This window comes from Numida meleagris, chromosome 5 (genome assembly GCF_002078875.1).
Source record: "Numida meleagris isolate 19003 breed g44 Domestic line chromosome 5, NumMel1.0, whole genome shotgun sequence".
Classification (NCBI taxonomy): domain Eukaryota; kingdom Metazoa; phylum Chordata; class Aves; order Galliformes; family Numididae; genus Numida; species Numida meleagris.
Genome location: NC_034413.1, coordinates 24,098,164 through 24,108,644, shown reverse-complemented (window position 1 = coordinate 24,108,644; position 10,481 = coordinate 24,098,164). Strand labels below are relative to the sequence as shown.

General features: G+C 38.0%; 1 long non-coding RNA gene across 1 annotated transcript in view; it reads right to left on the bottom strand.

Moving 5' to 3' along the window:
• LOC110400453 overlaps positions 4,446-10,481 on the bottom strand; it is a 158,150-nt gene continuing 152,114 nt past the window's right edge. Inside the window, exon 9 of the long non-coding RNA XR_002439857.1 lies at positions 4,446-5,223. This is a non-coding gene — a long non-coding RNA (uncharacterized LOC110400453). The remainder of the gene's footprint in view (positions 5,224-10,481) is intronic.

Here is a 10,481-nt window from a genome sequence, read left to right as displayed (position 1 = left end):
TAGTGAAGCTATTTTATTTTCCTTGAGACACAGACATCTCTAAATAGCAGTTTCTAAAATGTATATAGGTCTATATGCATAGAAAAATATTACTCAAATTAAAAAGAGACTTAAAAAGGAAAAAAACTAAAAACCCATAGTTAAGCTTAATTAATTCATTACTGCATTCTTTTGCAAATGAGACAGAAAAATTCCTTTCAGAGGGTGAGAAAATAATTCAAGCAGGAAAGCTGCAGGCTCCAGCAAACTTTTCAGAGCTGCTAGGAAGTCTCTGGAAGGAAATACAGCTCTCAGTGAAGTAATAACCCTTTCATAAGAGGGAAAAATTACAGAAGAGAAATTTACAGAAGCGTCTGGGGCTATTTCACATATTTGCTTATCAGAAATAATTCCATTAAAGTAAACTGATATTTGTAAGCTTAACTTAAAAGTAAATGGGAAGAGCTAAGACTTCTGCCCAGGTTCTAGTTACATGTTCACTTCTCTTGGTGACTGTGCATATTAAATAGGTCTTGGCACACTTTTTTGTCTGCCAACTGCTTGTTTTTACCAGATACAATTATAATACAAAATATTTCTTAGCACTGGCTGAAAAGCATTTATGTAAAACACTACATAGGAATATGTTCTCGAACATAAAGCAACACAACATGGAAGAGAAGCTGGTCTAGTCAAATGATTTAAGAAGAATAAACACAATCTTCACCATTAGAAAATAATTTTAAAAAGCAAAATAGTCCTCTCCCCAAAAATACACATGAAGTTTTTCTATTGATCAATAGCTCAGGGTACTTTTTGGAAGATCATTTAAAATATTTGTCTAGTTTCCACTGGCAGGCTACATTTTCAATTTCACATGTTATGTGAGCTTGTGGGTCAGTGGCTCAGAAATTTTGCTGTGTGCTGTAGCAAGCTGTGCCCCCCAGTCTTGTTATGCTATGTCTGGGCAGGCACCCAACACCCAGCTTGCCAGCTCCATGACAGATGCTTATTTCAGGGATGCTGATAGCTTCTAAAGAAAATGCCAAATTAAGAGCACTTGGTAGCAACCATCTTGACCAAAACTGCAGGAGCAACTCCTCACCCCTCCTCAGAGGCACAGAAGGCTTTCCTTCCATTCCAAGGACTATTTAAAAGGGGGAGCATCTCTAGGGAAAATTACAGCTTCTTTCTGTTTTGGGAGATACAACCAGAGTTACAAGCTCTTTAAAACTTCTTTCAGAATCTGCACAGTTCCTTAGAAAAGCACACCATGTGTGCAAATTTTGTCCTTTTTTTTTTCTGCTGATGTGACAACATTTGCCAGCTTGCAAAGCAGTAGCAACATTGATTTTAGTTTCATGTTTAATGGCCGGGACACAAGTGGCACCTGCATACTGTGGCACAGAACTCCCCTGGTGCTGACCTTTGACCAAGGCACTCACAGCACTAGATGAATCTCAGCATCCTCCTATTTTGTGGACCTGATTATTTGATGATTACTATGGAAATACAGGACGCTAGCAGAATTATAACATATTAAAACACAAGCCAGATTTTCTTAAATACAACAGTTGCTTGTAGAAATATCATTTCCAGTCAAGCAACTACATAGCAATACAAACAAAACAAAATAAGAACACAGAAAAAAAAAAACAGTGGTCCAATATTCTGGAAAATTACATTTGTGTTTCTGGTAGTTTTTGCTTTGTTTGTAAATGTTTTCTCCCCAGCTTATTGCCAGCTTGGTCTCTCCCCTCTTCATGCCTGCAGCTTTTATTTGTCTTTGACAGATTACTAGCTGGGTACCAAACAATCAGCGTTGATTAAGTTTATAAAAATTGAGTTCCTCATCTTCTAATCAATATTTTTGTTGAATTGCAATATTATAAATTTTCTCAGTCATTTACTTTATTCCCCTTCCCATACAAACTAACCCTTATCCAACCAGCAGTTAGAAATGTAACCTATTCATACATTAAAATGATCTATTACCCAAATCCCCAGTGTGCTGTTTTCTATAATAGATGTTTAAGTACCGTATGCTATATGCACGCACAAAAGCACATGAATGGATAAATCACTGGCATCTTTTTGAGGTTCATCCCACTGAAACTACACATACTCCATAATGTTCTCCTTCACCCTAACATTGATCTCTAATTAACCTGAGACAAAAATGAAAATGTAAATCTTTAAGTTGCTTTCTTCCAAAATAGAGATGCTCTTAAAATCACCTCAACATCAGTACAGAGAAAAATGCTTGTTGTTACACAGATCAGAAATCTCATAGCTCTCCTCTATGACTAAATTCATCTGGCATCACATCAGCAGAGTAAAATGGTTCCAAGTGTTTGTAACAATACTGAAGTCAGAATTAAAAGGCCAAGGCTAGAGTATGCTGATACCCATTTATATTGCATGTCTACAAATGAAGAAAATTCTCTAAAATACACATGACACTACAAATGTTATCAAATGCCTCCTTAATGAATGTTGGCAGCACTTACGATAGGAAATGTGAGCACCAGAGAGCAGAAGCTGTTACTGCAAGGAATGTTTTATATCACATAAAGAAGTATTCTTTTTTGAGAACTTTACAAACTCTTTAAAACGTTAAAAAAAAGAAAAGAGGGGGGAGGGTGGGAAGGGGGTCTAAAAGATAAGGGAGAGGCACAGAATCAGATACACAAAATATTCCAAAAAGTATTTGCACACTTGACTGTGTCTACTTTCAGTCTGCCAGACTTCAAAGTTTGTCAAGCTCGTTATGTCCTCAGATGAACTCATCAAATAATTATGTCTCAGATTAAGATATCTGGGTGCAAAAACTCCTGTTTCTCCTTCCAGCTTCTCCATTAACTTTGCTGTGATCACTGGCCTGTTACTGAGATGGGATTTGTAACGGAGCCTAATGGAATTCCACAGGGAAATTCACTGAAATTTTCTGCAAAAGGGCAGCTCACTTCTTCTTATTCATATATATATAGCTAGGCGGCTATCAGACAAACCCTGGAGGAACAAAGATACTCATAGGATGAAAAGAAACTACTGGGGAGCAGTAAACTGGTGATTTGCATCCATTTGCATTAACACTTAGTTTACAAGTGAAAAGGAGCCAGGAGAAACTATGGCAGAGAGCACTGGTTCTCAGTCTCTGCCTTGTTACCTGAAACTTCAGCGATAGTTATTTAAAGTTATTTTAAAATGAGGGAGTTATTTTATGGCATGCTATTTAAGATGTATAGCTCATACAAATAAAAGACAAAACAGTATCTCAATGCAGTAGGTGATCCATCATCAACTCTGATGCATAACTACTACAAACCTGTTTGACATATAGTTGCTTCTTACTCATTTGTAAAGAAACATCTTATTAACAAAGATAGAACAGAAAGAATGGGTACGGATACACATGTATAATTACCCTACACTGAACTGGGATACTACAGTTAAAAACTGTATTTGATGTAGCCTAATTAGAAATATTGATTAAAATGAAGCCAGCTCACTGGAAGGATGATGATAATAGGCTAATAATAACAATTGATTTTGCTTTGATAAATGAACCAAACTGTGAGCTGAACGTACTTAGATTTTGACCTATTTATGGCTCATATCCCCTTTGCTTCTTTGTTACGTTCAGTTTCCAAGACTTGATCTGAATATTATTAAAAAGATAAATTGAAAAAAACCCACATAATTCACAGAAGGATTTGACAACAACCACTCCTATGATGGACTATTTTGCAACACAGAAATCTTGGTTTCCTCCCCTCACCCCACTCCAGCTTTACCAAATTACATGTAGTGTGTGAGCAGCAGTAATAGTAATTAAAAATAATGAGGTCTGCTAGGTCTGCTAATTCTATTATCTTTATAGCATCAGGCTTCAAGCAACTCACCAGCAAAACAGTGCAGATGAGAAATCTCTTTAGAAGGTTTAGTGTTTGTTTATAATGCAACAAGGTAATCTTTCCAGCCTATAATAAATAAATAAATAAATGAGAAAACAAAAACAGAAGCAGACAAAGTAAATGGAGTTCAAAAAAAAAAAAAAAAAGAAAAAAGAAAAAAGCAAAGGTTAATTGGTGGATAATTAGCATAAAACTGTTTGATTATTTTTTCTCCCTACAAAAATCGGGGACAACTAAGGTGTTGTAACATTATTTTTTATTTTTCCGCAAATTCAGTTTCCTCATGGAGTAAAATAAAAAGTAGAATTTTGTACACTCTGAATTTGTGTACTCTTTTAACATGCAGTGTAAAAGCCACATTTTTCAGGAACCCTCTGCTACTTCCAGCTTCAGTAGAACTGCAGCATTACTCTAACTTGCAAGGTCCTAAAAGTGGAACTGAGGTGTAGGTTTAAAATAGGACTATAACACAGTAGGTCCTCTGTCTGCCCAAAACTATTAAACAAAGCATTTCACTTAATTTCTGCTACATTCTGAGGCCATCTTTGAGCTCCGTAAGATGCAAATTATCAATTGCAGATAATTTTTCGGCAGTGCACTAACACTTACTTCCTACATTACTAATGGAACAGCAGAATTTCAGTTCCTAGGCTTAACATTTGCAAAACATTTTTCAGAAGATGATCAAACATTGTGCAGCTTTCCTGGTTCTGCAGGCAACCAAACCCAATAGCCTCCTGGAAAACTGTGAACAGGCACCCTCTGACTCCAGAGCAGCCCTGTTCAGCACAACATTTGTGTACAGTGCTTCACAGAATCAGAGAAACACAGAATTGTAGGGGCTGGAAGGGAGCTCTAGAGATCATCCAGTCCAACTCCCCTGCCAAAGCAGGCTTCACAAGCTCTCATGTAACACTTTCATCCACCACGATTGGAGCACATTTTCTATGTTAGAGCTGAAATGTGCATGTACATGCATGCGTGTCTCTGTGCATACATGTGCAAGTGTGCAAGCAAGGGGAGGGCTTAGAGTATTTAAAAAATCAGGCTTTTGCTTCCTGTATCATGAGGTTTATCAATAGCTTTGATTTACAACATTTAGCCTCAACTATATGAATCATCAAAACTTATTTAAATCACAATGATTACAAGTGTCATTAAGAAATTAGAAAAGTGCCTATTAAAAAAGATGGTCACAGTGCATCACAGTTTAAGCACATGGAAACCACATATCACTATTTACAAATGTTTCCCAAAAACCTGATCCTCTTGCAGCAGACTTCAGAAGGTAACCCAAGCCGGCAAGCACTGCAGTAGCTCATAATGCCTGCAAATTAAGGGTGAAGAATAAAATTCAAAATGAAAATATTCAGTACATTGAACCTCTATTTTGCAGGAAAATCTACGGTAGATTCTGTAGCTTCTGCAAGAAGTTTAATAGTATTTATTATTCTGCTTTTTAAATGGAACTGAGAATACAAATGCAAGAAGATAATTTTCTCAAGTAAGTTTTCATATTAATTGGAACATTGTAGAAAATAATGTTATTGAAACTAGATGCCAGTTTTTTTTCTATTTTTCTATTTAAGTAGCAAAAATGAAACATAAGATACATCATTCAAATTTAGTTGGAATGTTTCAGCCAGCTACAGCTCCATCTACAAACCACTCCAGGATATACTTTAGGATATATTTCACATGAATTTATTTTATTTTATTTTATTTAGACAAGGACAGATCATACCTAAAAAGCACTTACTTTACCTGAAAAAATATATATGGAATATGGGAATATGTATGTATTGTTTTTCTGGGACACACTCACACTCCTGAATCAGTAAGAAAGGTAGCTACATTCAAGATAAGGCTGCTTAAGTAAGAACTTACTAAAAATGAAATATCTGTATCTATACCTTTTATAACATAGAAAAAAGGACAGTAAGAGAAATAAACAATAAGGTAAAAATTTAAAGTTTTGCACGAGAAATAAAAGAGAAATCCACACACCTACCTATTCAATACACACACACACAAAAGCACATTAGCCTCGAGCCCAGATTTTTTTACCATGTCTTTGTTTCTTGCAGCAAAAGACAAATCTGAAGAATCATGTAGATGATACTTAGAATCATAGGATCATAGAATTAGTTAGGTTGGAAAAGACCTACAAGATCATCCAGTCCAACCATCCACCTACCACCAATAACCCCACTAAACCATGTCTCCCAACGCTATATCTAAATGTTTCTTGAACACCTCCAGGGACGGTGACTCAACCACCTCCCTGGGCAGCCCATTCCAGTGCCTGACCACTCTTTCAGAAAAGTAGAATTTCCTAATGTCCAGCCTAAATCTCCCCTGGCACAACTTGAGGCCATTCCCCCTCATCCTGCCACTAGTTATAAGAGAGAAGAGGCTGACCCCCAGCTCACTACAACCTCCCTTCAGGTATTTACAGAGAGCGATAAGGCCTCCCCTGAGCCTCCTCTTCTCCAGACTGAACAATCCCAGCTCCCTCAGCCACTCCTCATAAGGCCTGTGCTCCAGACCCCTCACCAGCTTCGTTGCCCTCCTCTGAACATGCTCCAGGGCCTCAATGTCTTTCTTGCAGTGAGGGGCCCAACACTGGACACAGTACTCAAGGTGCGGCCTCACCAGCGCTGAGTAGAGGGAGAATGACTTCCCTACTCCTACTGGCAACACTATTTCTGATACAAGCATACTTCTTTCAATAGACAGTGTATTTTGTGTGACTTGTTTTCTTTGTTGATTGCTACTATTCTTTCAGTCTATATACCTTATAATCATATTTCCAACATTTTTATAAAACCATCACATTCTATAACACAGCGTTTTTGTACATGCAGTATTCACATATTCATTTTGGAAAACAAATCTGCCTATGTTGCCATGTGGCTGTGGATTCCCCACTATGAGAAGCCACACAGACTTCACATCAAAACCAAAGCTAAGAGGCCAACAACAGAAACTGGTGCACTGAAAAACATCTCATAATATATCTATTTCTATAAAATACATACAAAAATCTTAAAGTTCAGCACATCTGAAAGCAAGAAACTGATGTAATCCTTTTGACATCTCTGCATCACAAGCTAGAAATAGCTGTGGCCAAGGGGGACCTGCAGGAGATGTTTAGCAGCATCTTTCAGATCAGGTAAACCCAGTATCATGAGACTCTTCCAGCCACCTGAATTTTGACTCTTTGCTCCAGAAGTCCAAAACGCTGTTGTAGAATCCCACAATCTCTTCTACCACATATTCCTTTTATCAATATGAACATTATGTAAGTTGGATTTTGTTATTTTAGAGCATATTCACATGTTTTAGAGAATTTTCACATGGTTCTCTACATATCCTTATAAAATATGGACTTTCTTTTCATCTGTGTGGATAAATCAGGCTTGCCTTCTCCCTCACATTCAGAAGTGCATCTCACATACCTTAACAGATTGAGATAAGGTCATAAATAGCATCACAGAAACAAAGAATCATAAAAGGGCTTGGGTTAGAAGGGACCTTAAAGATCATCTAGTTCCAATCGCCTGCTGTGTGCTGGTTGCCACCCACCAGCTCAGGCTGCACAGGATCCCATCCAGCCTGGGCTTGAACACCTCCAGGGATGGGACAACCACAGCTTCTATGGGCAGCCTGTGCCAATGCCTCACTGCTCTCTGAGTAAATAATTTCTTCTTAACATCTAGCCTAAATCTCTCCTCTTTTAACTAAAAGACATTCCCCTTTTCCTGTCACTATAAGACTGTGTCAGTCCCCCTCCTGTCTGCAAGCTCCCTTCAGCTACTGGAAAGTTGCAGTGAGGTCTCCCTGGAGCCTTCCCTTCTCCAAGCTAAACAAGCCCATCTCCCTCAGCCTTTCTTCATAAGGAAAGTGTTCCAGTCGTCTGAGCCCTTCTCTAGACCGATTTGGCATCCTTCTTGTGTTGGGGCCCCCAGGCCTGGATACAGTAGAGACAAATAGCAAAGATCAAAGCATTGGTCATGCAAGCGCAGAAGACAGTCCTCACAGATTTTAATGAGAGTTGTAAAGGGATTAAATTCAAACTTGCTATGTCCTGATTTAGCAGTGTTTCTTTAGTTTATCATCCTCTTTTTTTTTTTTAATCTGTTTCCAAGCTTTCATAATTGCAGTGGATTGGAGAACATCACTGTGTGGATCGAATGGAATGCAAAGCATAGGAGTCACACGTCACACGTCACAGATAATTACACTGGTAAGCATTAGTCGGGGTCAAAAGTAAAGCTGACAGAGAAATTGAAGGAAATATGAAATTGCTTTTTAGCCTAATGCTGGAGCATTTCCATGTGGAATCATAGGGAACACACTCAGGGAAACACATATTAAAAACCAAGCAATACGTTCCAAATAGACACAGCTCATCCCTGTTTCCTTTCAGGGACTCACAATGGAGCACTGGAACTCCTAGAGGAAAAATCTAGTCATTTTGGCTATTAACTCTGAACACATGAAAAAGAACCAAAACATCAATGGAATAAAAAGAGAGAAAGAAGGCAACAGACTACTCTGAATCTGTGGATTTATGCAACAGAAGCGATCAATCTTATCAGTATGCAAGAAGAGAATGGGCAGAAGTTTTACTCCAGTGAAATGGATCATATATCCACCTTCATTAGAAACTTTCACAGCAACCATCTACATCACCGGTACTTTAATTAAAAGCACATTAACAGAATGGAGGCTAAAGGCTTTAGTGAGATACAAACAAAATGATATCTTACAGGACTCACCAACATGATTTGCTCTTAACAAAAGTTTAAAAGTTATCATTAGCAACTGAATTATAAAATCATCTTAATCCAACATCACTACAAGCTACCATATTAAGTGCGGTCTTGCCCTCTGTTTCCACTTATTTTCTCCTATCTTGGGCTGACACTGATGACCATGCACTGGAACATAACTGAAAACGTAACAAGTGAAAATGTTTGGTTCTTAGGGTGGCTCAGGTCTCTTGTTCTAGTTCAGGATATAATTGCACAGACTCTTAAGCACACAGGAGGAACAGTGAGCAGCTTTTCAACAGCACTGCAGAATCATGTGAAATTGAGCTGGCTCTATCCTTGGATTGGGCATCTGATCTTCTCAGAAGCTACAGTCAGAAAACCAGCAGTGTTAAATAGGTTCTGCTGCATAAAGTCTCTCCTCCAACACACACGCACCCACTGTGCATCCTAAATCTCTCTGAAAATCTAATAAAACAATGACTTTCACCCCTAACAGCAGAAACTGATAGGTAACTAACCCACAGAACACAACTGAAGAGGAAGGTAAAAACAGACTTTCAAAAATTTCTGAAAGAATTAAAAGAGTAAAGAGATTGCTAGCCAAGAATAATTAGTGCATTTTTCAATTGTGTCTTGATAAAATTTCTCCTCTTCCACATCGTTTACTTACTTTCCAGCTGGAAATAGATTAAATGAATTGAGTTCAGAATTTTTCATTATTGCCCCTGCAGATATGGTATCCACAAATCTTTAGTGTAAAGGTAGAGCAGCTTTGACAGTGAACTACCTAGGTAATGGACTGTATATCATCTCATTTTTATATACACTAATTAATTGTAGTTTTTTCTTATGCAGAACAGAAAAGAAATAATCTTCTAAACAGTAACTGCTTCTCATAAGCTCCTGACTTATAACTACAGACAACCTCATTCCTCCATTATCAGCTCCAAAAAGCCAGAATTTGTTACTTTGGTATAGAGAGCTTCAGCTTTACAAATAGGCTGCTATTGTAATAATTTTCTGGCTCTTGTAAGTGGAAATTTTAATTCACTGAAGTTACAATGACAGAACTGGTCATTCTTCTAGAAGTAACTGCATGAACCCTTCTGAAGTAGGCTCAGAAGTACCGGCATTTACAGGAGCCTTACAAAAAACAGTGATGCAAAAGAGCATCCAGACTCAAAGCTTTCTCCCCAGCATTTTTCAAAGGTATTTAGTGAGGATCCTTTTAACTGGATCATCAGAAGGCATTCGTAGAATTGAAAATAAATCAAAGTCCCATTGACAGGTGTTTCCTATTGGCTCCATGACTAGGAATATACTTTCTCTGAACACGTGCCTAAAAGGCTTTTATTTGACACTAAGGAGGCTGGAATTGGCTTCTTTACATATGATGAGCACATCTGTATGCTGTGTTTTGATATCTGTCCAGTACAACTAAAACTGAATTTGCTATATTTGAAAGTTAAGTTGAAATAGCTCTTCTACTGAGAAAATGAAGCTGGTGAAGCATCTGGAACACAAGCCTTAGGAGGAGTGGCTGAGGGAAGTAGGATTGTTTAGTATGGAGAAGAGGAGGTTCAGGAGAGACCTTACTGCTCTCTACAACTACCTGGAAGGAGACTGTAGTGAGATGGAGGTGGGTATTTTTTCCCAGGACAAGAGGTAGCGGCTTTAAGTCGTGCCAAACAAGGTTCAGGTTGGATATTATGAAAAAAATCTCAGAAAAGTGGTGAGGTATTGGAACAGGCAGCCCTGGGATATGGTAGAGTCACCATCCCCGGAGGTTTTCAAGGGACGTGTT